The following is a 24,179-nucleotide window of genomic DNA, read 5'->3' on the forward strand; positions in this document are numbered from 1 at the left end:
GTTGTGGAAACAAATATCAAATTAGAAAGATTTAAAGGGAGACCCGCCAATAAGGTATTATGGACAATTTCAATGGATGAGCACGAGACAATCATAGATGCATTGCAAAATAGGGAGGATGCAGATGGTACAGTGGGATGACTACATTTAAATCAAACACATGTAAGTTTTTTCATTATTCTATTATTTTTATATATATGTACTTATATATTATTATTACATGTATGTTTGTGTTGTCAATACCGATTTAGAGAACTTATATATCTCTTATTTAGGTCTCAATTACAATTTATGCAAATTTAAATGTTAAATTGGATCGAACATCAACATTTTGTGCAATTTCACATAGTAAGTACATACAAATTACACATATATATTTACATAGTTCAGATACCTGGAATATTAATTTATGTGTTTATTAACATGTGTGTTTTTGTTTTACTTTTTTATTTTACAAGACCTCATTTGAAGAGATGTGTTCAACCAATTTTATGTTTCAAATGAGTTCAGTGAACTATAAATATATCATTGACATTGTCTTACATATATTGTGAAATATGTTGTACAAACTAATTCAAAAATGAGAGTTTACTTCTATTTGAAAGTTAAAGGTATGTGCACTTGATAAATTATTATAAATTAATTGTCAATTTAAGTAATGACCTCCTATTTTGTTCCATTACTTTTACATTCAAGCATGTTTAAATTAATGTTTGTTTGAAGTTTCAAATTACTAGTGATTGTAATATTAAAAACAAGTCACTTGCACATGATAATTTAAAGGTCATTTCTCATTGTATTGATTATATGTTAGATCATTACTCATTGTATTCATTGTATTGATTATATCTTTCATTACCAAAAAACACATTAAGATCACTTATGATGTACATTGTTAGGTACGTTATCGATACATGTGTGTCTTAAGGGGACATGGGAGTCCTAATAAGTCATTATGTCTGTTATAGGTTATGATAGGTATTCATATGATTACTACCACATAATAGGTCTTATTAGGTGATAATGAGTCTTACATTACCAAACAACACATTAAGATCACTTATGATACATTGTTAGGTACGTTATCAATACATTTTTTAATCGAGTAGGTCAATTTTATTTGTATGAATCTCAATGCAAAAATTTGATTTGATATTTATCCAATAATGCTCTATAGATAGTTAAAATTATTGTTCATCTTGCATATATACTTACAAAATGTGTCATATGTTCATGAACAAAATATGTCAGAATAAAGAAAATGGTTTGAATATACTTAAAACATGGTGAAACATAGTAATATATTTACTACATACGCAAGCATGATAAGAAATCGTAAAAAAAAGTACATGGTCTAACATACATCATAACATGATCTATGAAGTGAAAAAATATATGGTCTAAAATACAGTTTTAACTATCCTAACACAAAGTGTACATACATCATAAATAATATATACATCATAAAAACACAATCTATAGGTGCCAACAAGACCTAATCTATCTGATCGAATGTCCTCTTTGCTCCACATGAAGAGGACTTAGATGGATCATCATGTGTAATATGAGTCATCTCGTCATGTCGGACACCCTGTGAGGTAGATGTATCACCCTGTGTAACATGAGGCATGTCTCATCATGTACTTGCTTAATTGAAATGGGTCTCAAAATCTAGATTGCAAATAAATTAAATATTCACTACATAATAAAGTAAATTATACCACATCAGATGGGTGTCCCTTAGTAACGGGAGGAGGCACACTGTCAAAAATACCAAATGCAGTAGTGGTGAGGTCTTGTAATTTACAATACATACATTTTTTTAATTTGATTTTAGAGCATAATGAACTATACATTCTGTACATAAATCATGATACTAACCTCAAATGACGATGTAGGTACCTCCATCTGGCTAAGTCTTGTGCTCTCAGCAACACTCGTGGTGACGTAGTCCTAAAATTATGGATACATAAACGTTTAGTCAAAATTAAATATACATGAATAATTACAAAGTACATAATTTGTACACTACATTTTTTATACACTAAAAATTAAACATGTATATATAATGTATATATCATACCTGAGTGGTAGTTAATGTCACAGATGTGTCTACAGGTATGCCAACACGATAATCATAAGATGGAGTTGAAAATAGACTATACCGAGGCCTGTATGGATGAGTATAATATCCATGCTCCTATTCGTAAAATCAAAACACATAAAATATATACATGTGAGTCAAAAAATTTTATATTATAAGTTAGTAATAATGTACATACATAAAGATAATACAAATTATTTGTCTTCAGTCAAAAGTTCATACCGCATGTATTTGAGGCTATGCCTCAGTGGTAATTGGAGTAGGACTTGTACTAACATCAGTATGTGTAGATGCAGAAAATTCCTACAAAATAAAATAAAAAGAACATATGAGCACATGTTATTAAATTCAAATTTGAATGTACATTTTTATAGTGTAATTCAAAGTGCATAGCATATAAGGGACACCAACATCTATAGGTCTCGAAAAAAGACTATACTGGCTCCTAGGAGGAACAGTGTCATCCATCCTCTGTTATTTGAAAAGTAAAAATTAATATAGTTAATACAATTACAAATTTCTATAGAAAGTAAATAATTATGTGCACTTTATATTTATATTGAAATTAAAATTTTACCTACTGCTCTTGACTCTCTCCAAGCTCTCCCTGCTGCATGAGGTCAACAAATGATGACATGTCTATCTCATCACTACCATCACCACGAGCAACGTATAAATCATCATCAAAATCTACACCCTCAGCATAATGGCCATCGTGTGCTGCACCAGAATCACTCTAGGGGCCTATACATATGCCTCCACAGCGAGTACAAACATGTCCAAGTGGAGGAGCATGTACCGCCTACGTCCACTGCTGTACTAAATTGCCCAAAAGGGCACTCAAATGGGTAAAAGAAAATGAAATTTCATGATGATGGTGAGGAGTAGGCACAACAAGCACATGAAGAGGTACAAGGGGCTCAGCACGCCTGCGATTTCTCGTTCTGTCACTCAGCTTTGCCCCAGGCCTATCCTGAGGCATCCCTCTACCAACCCCCTGAAATGCTTTCATATCAAAATAGTTGGGTTTCAAACCTAACTCAAACTCAGCCCATAAATTCCTAAGGAAGTACATGGGCACCTCATGGTTAGCGTGTGGTGGATGGTCAAATACCATCCACCATTGCTCTAAAAAATGTGCTGCTATGCGCAGATGTGTACACCACCTAATGGAAATGCAAGGCTTCTTATCACTAATTGGTTCACCCATCTTAGGGTTTACAAAATAATGTTGAAAATTTCCTTTACCTATATGCAGGTTATAAACCTCTCTGTATGATAAGCCATCAGAGTAGAAGGCATGCATGCTTTCCCTCCTTGATCTAAATGAATCAATGTCTAAATCAAAATGATGAATGGAGTCAACCATGCCTTGCATGTTATTTGAAAGACGTAGTAGGTGAGGGGGGGGGGGTGCCTCTCACATCGGATAGCCTCTATATCACTCATGAGGTCATTGAGGTTATGCCTTATGGTCTCGTGGAGCTCATCCATGGTAGGTGGTGGAGGTGTGGGTGGAGGTGGAGGTGGAGATGGAGGTGGCAGAGGTGGGGGTATGGGAGGGGGAAGGGGTGGCGGTGGGTCCATCAAATATAATCTGCATATATATTTAAACAACATAAAACATAAAACACATCAAAAATACATCACAACATAATACATGACAAAATTACTATTTAATAAAATTTAAATAAAAAAATTATCAACTAGATCTATATAAATGCGCATATCTTTATTAAAATCATATCAATTAAATAAATAAAGTTAAACACTTAAGTCAAATTAAACATTAAATACTAAATTTTTAAGTATGAACTCATTATGGATTATACATGCTCATGTCTTAGGATGAAACAAAGTTAAGATTATGACAAGGTTATGGTTTAAAATTTTGTTATGTTAACAATTTTCATGATGGCTAAGCTTAAGATTATTATAATGATTGTGATCCTTTAATGTTAGGGAACTTACCTAGGATTATGGTTTTAGTTAAAATTATATTTACCTATTTCAGATATTTATTATGGTCCTAAGAAGAGAGTTAAGGTTACAATTATCTAATGAAAGCTTAGAGATAGAATTATGATTTGATTAAAAAATATTTATGATTGTAGTTTGAATCCTAACTATTATCCACTTTTTAATGCAAACTATAAGTGTAGATCATGTCAGGTAATGATTTAATTTACATGTGAACCCTATCCCTAACAATACAATAATCCTAATTTTAATCATAATCCATAATTCATTACCTTATGAAGCTTTGGCTATCCATTTTATTGCTAGAGTACAATCCCTTGGCTATCCACAAAATGGTCCTAATAAATTTATATAGCAGAAATGAGCAGGAAGAAGACAAACTTACATCCAATATTCAAGGAGAGAATCTTTTAACATACTTGAATTCTACCAACCAAAGTGAGATAATTAGAGTTCCAGTTGTTGAGTTTTCCAAAGATTTTCTTGTTGATATAAAGACACATTTCATTTATATGTTAGGGTTTACTACAAATGGAATCCCTAGGTACCTAACCACTTAATTATGAAATCTCCATCCAATACCATATTTACTACACAAGGTAGGGGACTCAATATTTAGCCCCAATAAGATAGATGTAGAGACATAAATCTTACTACCTGATACAAAGAAAAGAGGTCCAATTTGATCATTAAATGACTCGTGTTGCACTCTTCTAGCTTAAAAAGAATACAAATATATTATCAAAAAACTATATACATTAGATACTTATTAATTATTTGGAGAGTAGATCCTCTAACTTTTAGAGACAACTGGTTATCTCTAAGGAGATAATGTAATGAGTCAATGTTCAACAATAAAAAATAAAGAGGATGCAAGAGGACACCCTTTCATAATTGATCTAGAGAGTCCTAAAAATTATGATCTAACCCCATTAATTTCTTTACTAAAACTTTGACACCAATCATAAGAGAGGACACCATTTGAAATTTAATATTGGATGGAGGGTTTGCAACATCATCATAGTGAAACTCCATTCCACCCTTTTGTAGACATTTTCATAATCAATTATTTGAGTATGCCTACACTCTATCCTAGAAATGTTTCTCAATCCAAAGTCTTCCAATAGGTTATCAAGTTCTCCAATATGCATAAATATCCTTAACAAAACACTTTTGTGTAGGGTTAATGATCTTGGGTAGGATATCTTCTAGTCTAGAGGCTAAGACCTTGGCAATAATTATTTTGTATGATACACATTTAGGAGTGTTCTGTCTCTAATTTTTAATGAAATTCTTATCTCCCCTTGGGGATCAATTGATTACTTAACCTAGGGCTTTTATGAGCCCTCTATTGATCACTTGATCAATTTTATGAGCCCTCCATTGATTACTTGATGTAGGGATTTCTCATTACTAATTTTTTGGATGGAGGGGTTGATTTATGATAGAAATGGGTTTATCACTTGCAATAATGCATCTTCATTCTAGGAATGATGGTTCTCATTTTATCCCTATCTTCTAAATCATTTTGAACTATCATCGTCTTCTAACCAAAAAAATTGATAGTAAAATTAGGAAAAAGATCTTACTATATATATCACTAGGGGGTGGGTATTTCTTTTTATAGAATAAGGCAATCTTTTGTTATGTGGCCTTCCATTCTGCAAAGGTAATAAACATTTAGGCTACCCATCCAAGGGTCTAGTTCGGGCTCCTATTCATGTTGATGTGGACACCTCCACCTCTTGATGGTTAGGGAGGGTTACCTAATTAGATTCCTGATTCGTTCAAGTCTCTTCTAATTTTTTTTATGATGTATCATTTTGAGACCTTGATATCAATGTTTAATTAGTTTTAGGATTAGGGTTCAATTTGGTTTGTACTGTTTGATTAGGTTTACATGCTTAGGTTTCAATTAGGACAAGAGTTAATAAATTGAATTAAGTTTTAAAGTGCTAAATTTGGTTTTAGATATAGAATTATGGTTAGAGCTTTTAGATTAAAAACCAACATTAATTCAAAAAAGTTAGCTTTGAATTTTGTTTTAAAGTGTTCAATATATTATTGAGTTCTAGTTTAGGGTGATTTAGTTTAGTCTTAAGGTCAACGTTTAACTTGGTTCAATCTTCTAGGGTAATGGTTCAATTTGGTTAATGGTTGGGGAAAGGATTTTTAAGGTTAAATTCAAGGTTTCTACTCTTAAGTTGGGATATATAATTAGGTTTATGATCATGGTTTAATTCAATTTTATTTATAAGTATAATATTAATTAGTTAAGGGCCAGGGTTACCTTTCAATCTTAGGGTTTGACATTTATAAAATTAGTACTCAAGGTAAGATAGGAAAGTTATTTAATTATTTATATATTACCTGGTGTAGGTTTTAGCCAATTAAGATTAAGGTTAAGATGATAGTAAGGGTTATGATTAGAATTAAATTCAATACAAATTGACATTATAGAACTAATCCTAAATGACACCCAGCCAAGGGATCCAATGAACTAATCAAAAGTTTTACTAAGCAACCAATAACATACATACAATAATTTACATTTATAAAAAACATAAGAGATTGCATTCCTTAATGAGCACATTTACATTTCATTTTTAAATAATTATAAACTACTAAAAGTAAAATAAATAACACATCCACATGAAAGTTCATATTAACTACTTCAGTTCAATCCATTTAAATAATTTATATATACATTTGTTCTGAATGCCACTTGGCAAATTAATTCAGAATGCACAATCATCCACTGTGCATGTCACAGGGTATGAAAGGTTGAAAGAATATACATTTATAAAATATTTTACATCATCCATTTTCAATCCATGAAACAAAGTACAATACAATTTAAGTAAAATCATTTTAAATACTATAATTTTTTTGTTTGGATCCCTTGGTGGGCTGTTATGTGATTAAGTATTTTATATATGTTTAGGGTTTTATTTATATGGTTAGGTCGAGATTATAGTTTAAACAATGAATTTAGATTGAGGTTATAGTTAAAACAAGGTCGAGGTTATACGGTTTTAGGTCGAGGTTATATTTATTTGTAAAATTACATGTTTAAACAATAAATTTACATCTAATCTAATCATTCAACATTGTAATAAATACATAAATTAAATACATTTCAAAAAATCTAAAATAATAATTTTTTAAATAAACATTTATGAAACTATATTGTAATTAACAAATACAAAAATTTAAACATTTAAGTTCATTAACAATGTAAATTTACAATTTTACGTACATATTAAAAGTGAAAAAACAATAAATTAACATACATATTAAATTGAAAATTGAAAAAAATAAAGTAAAATAGTATAAAACATATTAAAATACCTGTGTATTGAAAACTAGTAGCAAGGGGTAGTCGGTAGGGCTGAAAAACGGGCTCCCGTATGCGTCTCTAATCAGGGTCCCATTTTTGAGGTCATGAAAATGACCTCAAAAATGCCAAAAAAGCACTTATATAAACTTTTACAAATTGGGTACCCGATTTCTAAGCAATTAGGTACGTGATTTTTTAAAACTCGGGTACTTGATTCTTAAAAAGGTGGGTGCCCGATACTTAAGTGGCTTAGGCACCTAATCTATTTTGAATATTGGGTACCCGATTTTTAAAATTTGGCTTGGGTGCCCAAAGCATAATTTTAGAAATGGGTACCCAATTTTTAAAAAATCGGGTACCCATTTCTGTGAAGTACAATTCCACGGATCTGACTTCTACAGAATTGCGACCGAACTTCTTGCGGTCACCCGATACTCTACAGGCTCATTTCGAGGTTGTTCTTGGTCCCAATGTTGAAACCCCCATTTTCAATAGTCTTGTGGATAAGGAAATAAAGAATCCTAAAAACCCCATGCCTTTTATTGATATTACTACTGAAAAGCTTAAAAATGATCTAGAAGACCAAATTAAGGACCTCAATGGCAAAGTGCAATGGCTTAACAACATGTTCAATAATGCCATCATTGGTACTAAGATTGGTACATAGCCATTTCTACCATATGTAGGGTCCAGAAAGAGATGATGAGGAAGGTCATGTTCAAAACTCTTACATGTCTGAGTAAATTGAAGAAATAAGCTACACACAAGGATAATGTGTGTGGAGATGAAGTATAGGGAGGATGTCCACAATTGGACAAAAGATCTCAAGTACTTGGCTGAAGACTCAAAGAACATCAAGCATTCCCTCCACTCTCCTTTTTTCTCATATGTTTTTATTGCATAGTTATTATTTTTTGGTACTAAATGGTTATTGACATCCTACTTGTAATTTTGGGACAAAATTTTAAAACTATTATGTTAAATTTGATTATTTTTTATGGTCAATACTCTATAACTCAGTTAACTTTTTGGATTATTATCAGCGCTTTGGTTGATAAGGTAGAAGTTGAACCCTGTAGTACTTTACTTTATTTTTTATTAAGTTTTTTTCCCTAGTGGATCTCTAGTTATTTGTGTTAGACATGGTCTTTTCTATTGCTTGGTTGTAATGGCCCAATGAACTTAAGTTGCTAAATCCTGAACAAATGCACATTTTACAAATGTATTCTGTAGTGACATAAGAATATGGATCAATGGGTACTTTATAAAAGTTGTTAGAAGATGCACTATATTCATGCACAAAGCTGCCAAAAGGGGTTCTTCTTTATTGTTACTCTAGTTTAGGACCATTTTCCTACCTCATTTAATCAAAAACAATTTACACGAAAAACATGCAATTTTTATTCTACAAAATCAAACAACATTTTTATATGTTTATGCTAAAATACCCACAATGAAGAGATTTCTTTTTCATGAGAAAATGTGCAGAAAATAAGATGAGTTTTAATTTCCTTCCATGAAAGAAACTATTGCCAAGTTTTAAAAATTATCTTGTGATTAATCAATTTGAATCAAACCAATAAAACTATAGGCTTTTTCTTTATACATTCTATATTCCTTATGGATAACTTAGAAGTTGAATTTTTTTAATTGTGTTTTTAAAATAAATTAATATTCCTACCTTTGAATGACATTATATATGGCTGGACATTTTCCCCATTATCAATACAGGGGAATGCACAAATCCATAGGAAGGTAGAGAGTCTAAGTGACTACAATTCTAATGAGAGCCACTTTTTAATTTTCCAATATTTGTATTACAATAATCACACCATGATGCATAGAATAAATTTAAGTAGTTTCCATTTTGAGTTTTCATTTGACATTGAGGCGACACCTATATGTAATAGATTTTTATTAGGACACATATATTTATAGTAGGAACCTCTATAGAACTTCTCCACAGCATGGTTAAGCCTTCAAAAAATAATGTTAGAAATACTTCTAGGGCTTATTAGAGGGTACAAGTTTGAAGACAAGTGGCACCTAGAAACTTATTTTGTTTTGCATGCTTTTAAGATGTGGATAATGCTTCTAACACTTGTAGGAAAAATATATATCCTTTTATACATAGCCCATTTCTCCATCAATCTTAGGAGTAACATCTATTGTTTGAATGGGGATTTAAAAATTAATTTTCAAAATTGTTAATGTTATAATTCTGTTAGATAAATTATATTATAAATATGAAGTATACAAATAATATATGGCAAATATTATATATGAAATAATTAACTTATGTTAAGAGTGTATGTGTGTGTGTATATATATATATATATATATTCATTCATATAGTAACTTGGAAAACACATAAATATCCACAAGTGCTACTACAAATTACAAATCCTATTTCACTAACATGGTATAGGGCAGGTGACAATCTTGGAAAATATATTGACTTAATCTATGAGTGGTATAATTTTAAAATTATAAAGTTTAAGAATGAAATATTATTCTGGTGCATCTATTATTTTCCTTTAAAATATTATTTACAAATATCATTAATATGTTATATGTGAGGGCTGCCTAACGTTCACGATATATTGTATCGTTGAAGGCTAAGTTTGATCAGTGAATTCATTGAAGAATCGATGCATTTGAAGCCTTATTGCTTTCAAATTTGTGTTAGAGTTGCAATCTAAGCATCTGCAGATTATAAATCAAAAGGGTGAGTCATTATTGTGAAATGACGTTGATACTCAGGCAGAAGTTAATTGTCTAGCACCACTTCATTATTATAGATACCTTGTCTCATCACTGCGATGTATAGCAACTGGAGTATTGATTTATATTAACATGCATTATAGTATCTAGACAATATCTCGATGAAGCAAGCATTGAAGAAGCACCAAGATGAAGTAATTGGGCTTCTATGAATGGAAGTTAATCCATGTGCAGTTTGGAACAGGGTAAGGAGATCCATGAAAAGATAATTATAGGTGGATTTCAGTCTCATGTCTATATGACGAGTAGATATGTATGCACGGTGTGGGAATATCGAGAAAGCGCGTGAATTATTTAGCAGAATGCATCCTAGGCCAATTGTTTCATGGAATGCAATGATTGGAGGATTTCCAATGAACAATGGTGCAAAGGAAGTCCTTCAACTCTTCAGAGAGATGAAATATTCTGGTATGATCCCAGATCATATCACATTAGTTGGTGTTCTCTCTGCATGCAGCCATGCTGGTATGGCAGATCAGAGCTATCAATACTTCAATTGCATGAGTAAACAGTATAACATTGTTCCTAGAATACAGCACTATGTATGCATGGTTGATCTTCTTGGCCGAGCTGGTCATCTGGATGAAGCAAAGGATATCATTACCAAAATGCCATTTAGGCCTGCCGCCGTTATCTAGATTTGTTTGCTTGATGCCTATAGAATGCATACGAATGTAGAGCTCGGATAATATGTGACAGACCACATTGTTAAGTTGGAACCTGAAAACACTGCTCCATACGTGCTCCACTCAAACATTTATGATGCTACTGGTAGGTGGAGTGGCATTGAAAAGGTATGGAAAAAGATGAGAGGAAGAGATATGAAAAAGAAACCTGGATGTAGTTGGGTTGAAATAAATAAATATGTGCATGCATTCCTTGGAGGCAGTGATCAAATTTGAGTAGCTTGCGCAAGTTTTAATCTTGAAGTTTATAAGTAATGGAATGCTAAAGGCAATTCCACCCTTCACTTTCTGCATATCGATAAATGTTTATACTTAAATGGATAAATGTACAAGGAATGTGGATGCAGATCGTGCTCAATGATGATGGGTTGGTAATGTCACCACATTTCTCGATAACATCGTAATGACATTCAACATAGATAGACAAAATGTCATATCTATTTTTCTCCTTCTGCTCACATCTCTTTGTTGGGTTTGATACCTTATTTGATCCCTCTTATACAGAAGCAATTCTTTATTGTGCACTTCCCACTTTCAGTGTTTACATGGAAGATGAAAGCATGTGACATATTTTACTCAGTGAAAAGGAAAGCAATTTATAACGGACATTACGTTACAAGATCCATTGGGGAATTACTTGCAATAATGTTGTGCTAGAATCCTCCATGGAATCTTGCATTTCTAACTTCAGTACAATTGAACTTCTCAACATCGACCCTTCCACAAACAAGTCTGTGTATTCCATCTTCTTAGCAACTTTTCATAGGCTTTCGCATCTAAACCATACATCTGGAAATGATAATATCTCTGTGGTTTGGCTATTCATCACAAGCACCACAAGAGCCTATTTTCAAAGTGAGGGAAATTAAAGATGGAGGTGTAAAGTCAATATATATAATAACTCACTCAAGTTATAACTTTTTTTTAATTCGTAGCTTCTATTGTGGAAATATAAAGACACTTCCATCAACCTTGAAGAATTATAATGTACCAACAACGTATTGCATGAATAGTATCCTAATTTGAGGTTGATTATTATTGCTCCATAAATCATTGCAACCATTATAGCAGTGTTCATCTTATTCAGTATCCTAATTTGAGGTTGATTATTATTGCTTCATAAATTGTTGCACCCATTATAACAATGTTCATCTTATTCTGGTGATTTAAAGAGTCTACTAAGTGTAAGGCTTGGGTTGTATCAATAGTATTTGGTGATCTATTAAGAGTTACTAATTTGGATCTTCACATGGATTATTGGATTTTGAAAGATTTATGACTATTGCATTATCCATGAAAATTATTACTTCAATCTTCTTGTAAGGTGGTTGGACCTCCATTGGAGTGGCTTAAGTGTGTCATATTTAATGTGATACAAAATTGTTTGATGAAATAAAAGTGAGAATTTTACATTGTGGGGTAGAAATAATAAACAATATTTCATTCCCACATGTAACATCCTTAGTGAAGAGCTGATTCAAAAGAGGAAACGTCTCTAAAACAATCTAAGAAGAGATTTTCAAATATGGACCTTCATGTATCAAGGATGCATAGATATGTATTTATTATCCTTCAGTATTACACTTATATACTCATTGTAGTTGAGCTCTCCTATTTGTACTTCTATATGTGCTATAGAGAGTCATTTGCCTTAATCTTTTCCTTTGTCTTTGAGGATGTCCTTGTAGGAAAGAATACTGGAACATTAGGTATGCTACCAAATATTGTGCAGACTCAATCGTATGATAGTAGTTCCCAAAAAGCTATGATTTAGGATTCATGAATTATTTGATGATTAGGTTGGATAATGTGAGTTTCTTGAAGCAAATATCCTTGATGATTGAAATTATGAGAGGGAGTCTAATAGTTCATTAGAGGAAACCTTGGAGAAAGAGAGGAATCAATAAATAAAAATGCTTAAATCAAACTTTTGATGGTATTGGTTCAAAAGGAGTAGACCTTATTGATGGATTCAACACTAGTTAGAAACTATAATAGCTAAAGGACTATGATTCATGGGATAAAGTTTCATGTATGTATGCTCAAAGGCTTTATGCTATCAAGATACCCATTGAACTAGGGAAGCATGACATGACTTGCTTCCAAAAGGTTAGAAGGATGATAATAGATTTAGAGAAAGTCTGAAACTTCATTGGAGAAAACCTTGTGCTAAGAGGTCAAAAAAGTTGATATCAAATTAAATGGGAGCTTTGACACTTTATTAGACACCTTGACTAGAAGATGAAAATAATTCATGGAGACTTCATGCAAACTTTTGATGTCATACATGTATGAGCCTATCCCTTGTGTACATCATGAAGAAATGACAACTTTTAAATGATTATCACTTGTATTAGGAGAAGTTATTGAAAGGTGAGAACCTTACAATAACTTGTATCATGATATACATTTTGTGTAAATGTTGAAATAAATCATGAAAGGCTTTATCTTATAAATCAACAACTAGGTGTTAGATGTCATTAATTTCATTATCTACAAGTTGTTTGTTGAAATGTCCCTTTTCTGATTTTATATGATATTTTAAGCCTCAAATCAAATTTTCAAAACCAAACAACCAATATTACAAAGATCCACCAAGTTCTCAGATAAACTCAAATCGGGTATGTCTGAAATAGTGCCAAAAGACTTCACAACTTCACAAATTATTAATAAATCTGAAAATAGAAATTTTTACAAAAATTTCAGCAGCATAATGGCCTAAAAAATAACATTTCCAGATCTGTATAGCCTTTACACAACAGCTCACAAATGTAGGACAAAAACTATGCTCATCGAGCTCTCGAAATTAACACAGAAATGCCCGAAAACACAAAAACACTAATAATCTATCTCAGAAGTTTAATCACATACCAATACATATATTTAGCTCTATTTTAATATCTTAAAATCTAAAATACAGCAACAACTCAAACTGATATGAAATACTCAACTGAAAACACCAAACTCATACAAAAAACACACTCGAAAACCCATAAATCTGCACTGTTCAGCACAAAGGCAAACTTTGCATCAGCATGCACATGGAATGGCTCCAAACTCCCATCCTTAGCCTTCCTAAAAACCTACAAACTCCCGTTCTTGGGTCTCCTTCTTCATAGGTTTGGCAGCCTCTGAAGAACAACAAAGCAATGCGCAAAAATCAAGTTCTGGAATGAGCCCAAAATGCGTCCAAACACCTTAAAAGAGGGTATAACCCTAACTCATTTCCAAGAGGGGTTAATAAAATATAATTTAATAATAATTTTTATTTATTAGTCCATTGGTTTCAAAAGATTAGCCCCTTTTGCCGAAACTTCACCTTTCTGGAGCCTGCCTGCCTTAGCAAAGTTTATTATTTTTAATTATTTGAAAAGGGGACATGACATTTTTACAGATATATTTTAGGTACTTGGTGAATATCTTGCTTTGATATTCTGATAAGCCATTACTTAGAGTATTTGGTAAATGTCATTCAATTGATGTTTTGATAGGCCAATGCTCATGTTACCTAATATGATATCAAATTGTAATTGGTGGATATCATGTATTGATATTTTGATAGGCCAATACTTATATGATATCATATACTGGAGATCTTCTAATCAAAGATTTCCTATATTAATTATTCTTGAAATATTACCTGTGGTATAATATCTGTGTGTTTTATCCTTCTTCATTAAGAGAGAGTGTTAATGTTATAATTCTATCAGATAAATTATATCATAAACATGAGGTGTATAAATAATATATGGAAAATATTATATATGCATAATTAAATTATGTTAAGAGTATATATATATATATATATATATATATATATATATATATATATATATATATATATATATATATATATATATATATATATATATATATATATATATATATATATATATATATATATTGTTATATAACCATTATAATATGTTAAGAATATATAACATGTGTTATAATTATAACTAATGTAAATTAATATGTTAAAAAGACATGTCTCTTCAAGGGACATGCCTCTTTATTTCACATATATATTCATTCATATTGTAACTTGGAAAACACATAATATCCACAGGTTCTACTACAAGTTACAAATCCTATTTCACTAACAAAAATAAGTTTTGTAATGTTTTAGAGTGCAAACTCATGTATATAAGTCTTACAAATATTGATGATATGTACCTAATTATATTATATGTGCACAAATATATCAAGAGCATTGATGGGGATATAGATGAGTGGGAGTACAAATATAGTAATTTTTGTGATTTTTCTATGAAGAGTCAATGATGGATCAAACAAAACACAATAGTGTGAAAATAGGACATACATATGTTAATGGCTTCTAGATCACATGTATTGTTATTCTCTACTTTAGAGTCTATAGTAATAGTTTCTTGTAGGTTTTGTATTCAATTTTCAAATATTGTATCCAAAATGATGAATTAAGAAGTTAAGAAGAAATAATTTCCACCTTTCTGTCAATCTCTTAAAATGGTTTTTCCATTGGGTCTGACAAGTTATGAGATCTAGTCTAGAAAAGAAATTTTCAAAAGAAGAAATTTATTTTATTTACTCAATGTATGCTTAGTTTTGTAGATTCCCAATGCTTTGTATATGTCTATCTTTTTTAATGATCCTGCTGCTGTTGATAAATATTTGACTTATGTGACCCATTAATGCCATTTGAAGTGATGCCTTGCATTTCACCTTAAATAGAAAAAATAGAAACAATATTTCAACTCATAAAAAAATGATAAAAGGAAAGAGTTGATTCCTATCAAGAAGCTTGTTCAAATTCATAAAGCCAAAAAATTAGCAAATCAAAGGGAGATAGAAAGAAATTGCATCTGGGTTATGAAAATTTAATGAAATGTTAAAATAGCTTGCTCCTCATCTACCAAAATAATGACCCACATAAATATATATGAAGGTATGAGAAGACACTTTGTTAGTGTAATTAATTATTATTACACTTTACTATAGTTTACTTAGGTTAACACACTATTTTATTATTTATTAATTAGATACCTAGGAGTATGTGTACTCATATGAGTTTTAATGTTCACAAAACATGAGTTAGCAACTTTAATTTAGCACATGGTGTCTACAACACTAGATTTTGCATAATCAACTAAGTTGTGATGTAGAAAACATAGTTTTTTGCACTCTAATTAAGTACATGGTGTCTACAACATCTTTTTATGTGACACACCTATCTAAGCTTATTCTCTCATCATAGCACTAACTTCTATGCTCAATGGAGGATAATCCACTCTTGGTAGACATGTGCTTAGTTGTGAGGCTTATCATTTTGCTAACTCCTAGTCATTCTAGAGGCCTTTATATATAGACACTTCTAGTGTACAACATCAATTATTGAATGATCTAATATCCAAAGAGTTAGACATTAATTCATTCTCATATTGTTATTATGATCATACATCATTTGGTCCATATTGTGCTTTGTTCTTGAGCTTCCTGATCTTGGCATCATTTTTCCCTAAGAAAAATTCTTACATGGTATCAAAGCTATACCAAATTCTTACACACTTTTGTTCCACAAAAATTTTGAGACTCCAAATCATAACCCAAATTGTTTGATTATTTTTCATGTGATTTATTAGTTGTTGTTTCCTTACAAATTTTTTTTTCCCTTAGGCTCAAGATGCTCCTCTAGATTTTCCATAGATGATATAATAGTAATACCCCAATTCATAGTAGCCCATCCAAAAAATAAATAAATATATGTACATAAACACTCTTATATTGCATATCTTGTTTTCCAAATTTGATTGATGAACTTTATCTTTTAGTTGATAAATATAGAATTTCATGCTAGCTAACCTCAAGCTAGTTATTCAAATTTTAGTTAAAAATACACAATGCAATTCATTATATTTTTTTCTAGTACATAATATTTCAAATATGGCCTCAAAACACTTTAATCTTTTGGTAGTTTCCAATTGTGAATTGTCTGTGTCATGTTCTTTTCTACCTCAATCCAAAGGTCAAGAATAGCAGTTGTGATATTTCACATAAGTTGTATGAAATAGAGTTGTCTCCCAACACAAGTCTATGATCTTCAATCCTTGGAAGTTATATTGAAACATGAGGGAGTTTGAAGCCTTTCTTGGATATTTTGGATATATTATCAAGCTAAAGGGGCTTGATATTAGCAACATTTTCTTGTTAAAATTCCGACAACGCTTTCAACATGTGGAAAATTTGCATGACTAAAGATGGTCTAGAATAAATAAAGTATACAATTTCATACTCTACCAAAAGGTCATATTATACTCAATTCCACAAGATAATAAAAATTCCAAGTAATATTTCTCATGTATGACATATAATCCATGAAAACTATAGATCTATCTCACTACAAAAAAATTGACTTCTTTCATTAGCTTGTTGAAATAATTTTAATGTTTATTTTATCAATAATGGCATAATGCCCTATATATATTATATTTTAAAATATTTTACATATGTTTTTATCCCATTCAAAGTGCAAGCACTAGAGTTAAAAAATAGGGAAGAAAATCCCCAGTCTTACCTAAGACATTTAATATCATGCATATATGCTGATACAATTGCCTTTGTTAGAAGCCAATTGACTTTGAGAGGGAATACCTTACTTACATCAATTATTCCTTTACATTTTTAGGAAGATTTAGGAAGGCATACCTTCATTTATATATCATGTATTTATAATTAAAAGAGTTTACAGAAATAGTTTCACACATTGAGCTTTATTGATAACACTTCAAACCTTTTCTCTAGTTTAATACTTTGTCTTCTTAATTTCTCCTCTTAATATTAGGATTTAGCTTCCTTATACATTTTTGAATCCTCTTTCATATACTTTTCATTAAGTCTTCTTTTACTGTAACTTTGTTGAATTCATTCTACTATATATATTCCTACAACTTTGAACCTACTTCAAGCTTACTTGTATAGGCTATTTGCCAAAAATTGTATATCAATGTATGAAATTTATTAACACATGAATGATTCACTTAACTATATTATATGTATATCTAGGTTAAGTTCTAAATGACAAAGTTGTGTACTTTGTTTGAAATATTTAACTAAATCCACCATTCATAATATGATTACTAGTTTTCTCTTGAGGAAAGAGGCTATATAGTGTAGAATAACCTCAAGATTGGTGTTTACCTAGTGAAGAGAAGTCTATTTTGGATCTATAATAGAGGCACTGAGGCTATGTTTTGGAGTGATTCTTGGAATGGGCATCCTATACTCTTGTCCTCTCATTTGCACTTATAGCCTCTTTATAATTTTTTCCTCTCTATTGGATGGAATAAGGTGGCTCATTATAAGGAGACACATAATCTGGGCCTTTTTTTTGGTTAAAGATGGAAGAATTCTTCTAATTGGTTGTCAGGTGGCTCTTTTGGGGATCGGTTGGAGCTTTTTCAAATCTTGCTTCTAGGGAGTGCAACTCTTTGTAGGATCCTGATGTTTTGGCTTGGGGAGGTGCTTCTTCTAGTCAGTATTTTGTTTCTTTAGGGTACCTTGCACTGACTAAGCAAGTATTTGTTAAGGTGGAGGTCTTTTGGTGGAAGAAAGCTTGGAATAGCTTTTCTTGGCCTAAGTGTAACATTTTCCTCTAGATTCTAGTTTACAATCACTGTGGTTTACTTGGGAGAATCTCTACAAGAGAGGGTTCCACGGGCCCTCCATCTATGTCTTATGCCATAGTAGTGAAGACACTATTTCCCACCTTTTTTTCTAGTGGCCCTTTGTCAAGCATATTTGGTATTTCTGGTGGAGTGTGTGGGGATGCACATGCTAGCATGTTTCCTCCTTGTTTGAGTTTTGGGACCGCCTAGGCCATCCCCCTTCCAAGACCTCTTTTCTTCAGGTTTCTTGGACTATTGACTCTTCCCTTATTTAATGGCATGTTTGGCTTGAGAGAAATAGGAGGATCTTTCATGATGTGCAGTTGGGGATCAGGCACCTATGTGGAAGATTGCTAATTCCCTTCATGAAACACTCTTGGCTAAATGTGACTTTGGTGGAGGTTTGAACCTTGGAGATGTTGGTATTACTCATGCCCTTCCTTTCCTCTTTAGGGTGGCACTCCCTTTCTCCCTCATAGATGCTCTAGGAATAGAGCTAGGTAGGGCTCTCAACATGTTAATCATGAGGGGCATTGGACTCCTCCCAAGGTTGGAGTTCTCAAAATCAACATTGATGGCTCTTCTCAAGGAAATCCTGGACTGGATGGCATTGGGGGAGTTGGGTGTGATAGCTCTGGTGATGTTTAGTTTCTATTTTCTATCTACAGAGGTTATCATACAAATAACCTAAAGGAAGCACTTGCTATATTGATTGCCATGGAATAGTGCTATCAATGTGGCTAGAGAAGAGTTACCTGTGAGCCTGACTTGTAGGTGGTTGTGAATTCATTGAATAGATGGAACCTTGTGGATGTGGATTGGTATTTGTTAATATTCAACATATCACTCAGTTATGCAATTCTTTGGATTTTGTGTTTTTTATGCATATTCCTCATGAGTGGAATGATGTGGTTGATTGCTTGGCTAAATGGAACTTTGAGCATGTATTGGATTGGAACATTGTTAATCATAGGATGCTTCCCCCTAATTTATCTCATAAGTTGGCTCAACTTGTTGACTAGGATAAAGCTCTTTAGTGCTCTTTGTTTCTTATGTTTTTTTTTTCTCTTTGGTATTCAATAAAATTTGTACCCCTCTTTTAGTTTTATATGATTACTAGGTGTGTTGTATAATTTATTTATTTTTTTTCAAAATTTTATTTTCATAGACATAAATGGGATAATATTTCCATTTGTTAGATTTGAGAAAATTGTAAAAACTACTCCATAAGTTATGCATTTATAGATTGAATGTACTTTATTAATTTTAACACATAATTATAGTTTCCACTAATTTTATACATTACTATCTTTGCTTGATAATTAATCTTACTTTCTTATCCTTGTTTTCAAGAGTTATATATATATATATATATATATATATATATATATATATATATATATATATATATATACTATTCAAATTCCATACTCAATTTTAATATCCTTGACATTCCTCCATATAATTTCCCTTATTGTGATTACCTTTGTTAAGTTGTCATTAAAAGATAGGTTATCAATTGCTAATTTTTAATGATTTTGTTTGACTTGTGAGGTGGTCTATTATGTTTGCTATCGTATTCATTGTTTTAACCTTACCTCTATTCTTATGTTGCATATTCACTAACTTTTGAATTTTAAATTGAATTTCTTAACCTAGATGTAAGAAACATATTAAATTGTACCTTTTCCACGACAACTCACTTCTTTAAGTATTTCACATTGTCACAATCAGAGAAGTTTTCATTTCTAGAAGAAATTAGTAAAATGGTTTTGTATTTTAATTCTACTTCTCTCATGTGTAGTTCCAAAGTTGGGCTTTCTTAATGTTGTCTTCTTATCTATATATTGGCATTTATGGATTTAAATTTTATTTTTTCCTATTTCACATTTAAACATAAATTTTTTCCTATCTCCTTGAAAATATTTTAATTATTTTAGTAAAGGATGTAAATTTTTTTTTAAAAATTCCTTGGCTATATCTTAATTTTTCTTATGTTCTTTCATATACTTTGCTATTTTTCTCAAGATTATTATACATAGTTCATATGGTACAATAAGATGAAGGCATAGTATTGGAAATGGGAAAGAAGACAAGAGGTGACCAAGAAGGGCTTTCAAAATACCTTAGGACAAAGGCTTCTCCAAGTACTCCAACTAAGATCACTTGACCAAATCCAACCTAAGGAAGATATCATTGACAAAAATTTAAAGTAAAAAATTATGCCAAAAATTATGACACTTAATTATTTGTTTGGTTTTTTTGGTAGGTAAAGAAAGAAAAATTAGATCAGAAACAATTAGTTATTTTATGAAAGACAGTAATTTGTCCTTCAAACCTCTGCATAATTAAATTTAAAATAGTTTTTGAAAAACCTTCCAACATTAGAAAAGATATAATATATGTAAAGTAGTTCTCTAGGAAAAAGGAATCTCAAGGTTGCTTTAAATAGACTTTCAAATATATTGAAAAAATATTATTAAAATTATGGGCCTTCTATTTTATTTTAATTAACACAATCAAAGATTAAAATGAAATCGTAGTAAGCTAGTTATTCTATTGTCTTCTCATTATAAAATGAAATTACAGATCTACCATGATAAAAAGAAAAGTAATTGAAAACATTGTTGGCAAAATTTATTTTAAAAGAATTTAGGTGGTATCTACATTCCTTGTTGGAGAACTTGAAAAGTAGAATATATATTTACTATTATATTAGAAATTTTTGAATGAGGTTTCTTTGTATTACAATTGATAGTATACTAAATTTCATCAATTCCATTAATTAACCAAGTAAGATGCAGGTTTGAAGATAAAATTATAGATTTTGTTTCTTTATTTTACAGAGAGATGTAGGTTTGTAAATAGTACTAGCATTATATTTAATATTTTACTTTTATTTTAAGTAGCAGCTATTAGAATTCTTTAGAATAACTGAGGGGGGCCGGGGGGGGGGGTTGAATCAGTTATCCAAGGTCCAATGCCCTAATAATACTTTTTTCACGACTTATAATGAGCCCATAAACTTTTCATCCATCCAAACTTAAATCAATCATCTCAAAAAGTTACAGTAAATCAACATGCAGGAATAAAACATGCAAGATCAACACATCACACAGTGATTTACGTGGAAACCCAATTTGGGAAAAACCACCAGTAACATGCTACTTAATTCTCACTCTTCTAAAGTGATGCCCTGTTAAAAGCTTTCCCTGTTAAAGGCTTACGACACACTGTTAAATGTGACCTTGTTAGAGGATTTCACCACACTGTTAGGAATGGGCCTGATCAAAGGACTTTAGAACATTCACTTAGAATGTCACCCTGTTAAAGGATTTATTACATGGCTATTAACCCAACCTAAATCTATAGGGTTTAAACTAACTGTTACAATTGCTAAAAAGTAACAATAATGTCTTTTTGATCTGATACAACTTACAACATATCTTGTAGATTTTAGCTCAATTCTTTGCTTGGCTTTAATCACTTTAGCTCTGACAGCTTGTCATCTCAAGCTTCATCTCCTTGAGTCTTCTTACTCATCAGACCAATGCAATCATATTTGTGGTCATCTATTGAAGCAAAGTAACTGTTCTTTTTTTACTCCTTAGTACCTCCTTCAGCACTTTATGCTTTCATGATTGACCTCTTCTCTCTTTCCTTTGTGACCTTGTTGTTCCTTAAACAAAAATTTGGATTGCCTTTGTTGCTTGATTCTCCCTCTCCAACTTCAGGGTTTCAAATGGATTAGGTAGAATACAATGTATCTACCCCATATCTTGCTCTTATCTAGAAACTTCATCTAGAGTTCAGTTGTATTCTCCAAAAACATTCTACATGGTGTTCTGTGCCACCAGCTCATCATTTTTATCTTCTATTTGATTCATAGAATTCAAGATAACAACCTTGTCATCTTAGATCTGGCGAATCTTTGATTTTTAAAATAATCCACCAACTCAACACTATTGGTTTACTGATGCTCGGCACCTTTGTGTTACTTGGCACTTGTATTTTATCGGCACTTGTTTCTTCTCAACACTTGTATTTGCTTGGCACTTGTATCTTTTCGAAACTTGATTCTTGCTCGGCACTTGATTCTGCTTGGCACTTGATTCTGCTCGGCACTTAATTCTTCTCAGCATTTGTATCTTCTTGGCATCTGAAGTTCACTCAGCACTTGAAGTTGAACTTGCTCAGCTTCAACTAGGAATATGTTCGGTACTTAATAGCTTGCTTGAATCTCTCTCTCTAATAAACTTAGTTAGGCTTTACAAATGAAAAACCTTACATCTTTGATCTTAGAGTATGTCATCAATACACTTTATCATCAATGGCTTAGTTGATCCTTGTGCTTCATTACAATATCATAACTTCAACCTTTCTCTAGGTGTTCTAGTTACATCTTATTGATTGCCTCCTCCTTGTCAATCAACCAATTGATAGTATTTAGATCACTAAAGCAATTGTCATTCCTGCAAGTAGCAAGTTTGATATCAATGACAAAACAATGATTGAGAACATTCTTTACCACTTTCATTAATTTTTATATATGATCTCTTCAGTCATTTACAACGATCTCCCTCATGATCTTTTTAATCATTTCCAACAATCTCCCTCTTTGGCATTGATGGCAAACCAAACTGATCAATTGACCAACTTAGTCATTACCACAAAGATTGTATATATTGTCTACTACTTTTCTTGGCTGCTACATCCTTACTACTGATCTCATATATCTCCCTCTTTCATATATATCTCCCTCTTGCTTTGTATTGATCATTTTTTTGCATATTTCTCCCTCTTTGACATAAATGCCAAAGATGTAGCCTCTTTATCATGCAAAATATAAGCTTTGGCTTCTTGATGTCTTCTCCCTCTGTCACCATGCTTGTGACTGATTTGGAGTTTTTGCTCCTGCTGTCATCCTTTACATCATTCTTCTGATATTTCAATGATTTATTCCTGTTCATGCAGGGCAGCTTCCTTGTTATTTTATACTGCTTGAGTTAGGGGTATTACCCTCAACTTGTCTCTAAGATATTCATAGGCATCCTTGGGCAATGGTATGGTGAAGATATCTGCAGTTTGTTCTTTTGTATGAATGTACTCCAACTTCACTTGTTTGTCTTCTACCAATTCTCTGACATAGTGATACTTGATTGCAATATGCTTGGTTTTTGCATGCATTACTCGATTTTTGGATATGTTTATAGGACTTGTGTTATCACAATACAATATCACAGATTTTGTTACTTCTTCTTTCATCCTTTTAAATAGATGTGTGAGCCACACAATGTTTGTGCAGTTGACGGCTGCTGCCACATATTCTGATTCTGCAGTGGACTGGGATGTGCATGTTTGTTTCTTGCTAGTCCAAGTAACTAGCCTTTTATCTAAAACTAGTGCACCTCCACTTGTGCTTTTTCTGTCATCAATGTTGCCTCCCCAATCTGCATTTGTATATGCATTGAGCTCAAACTTTCCATTCTTTTTGTAGTATAGACCAAAGTTATTAGTTGCTTTGAGATACCTCATTATTCTTTGTACTGCTATGAGATGATTTTTTTTGGGATTAGCATAGAATCTAGTCACTATTCCAACTGTTAATGCTATGTTTTGTCTGCTATGTACAACATATTGCA

Source organism: Cupressus sempervirens, chromosome 9 (assembly GCF_028749045.1).
Source record: "Cupressus sempervirens isolate cs-2001-9-10 chromosome 9, ASM2874904v1, whole genome shotgun sequence".
Classification (NCBI taxonomy): Eukaryota; Viridiplantae; Streptophyta; class Pinopsida; order Cupressales; family Cupressaceae; genus Cupressus; species Cupressus sempervirens.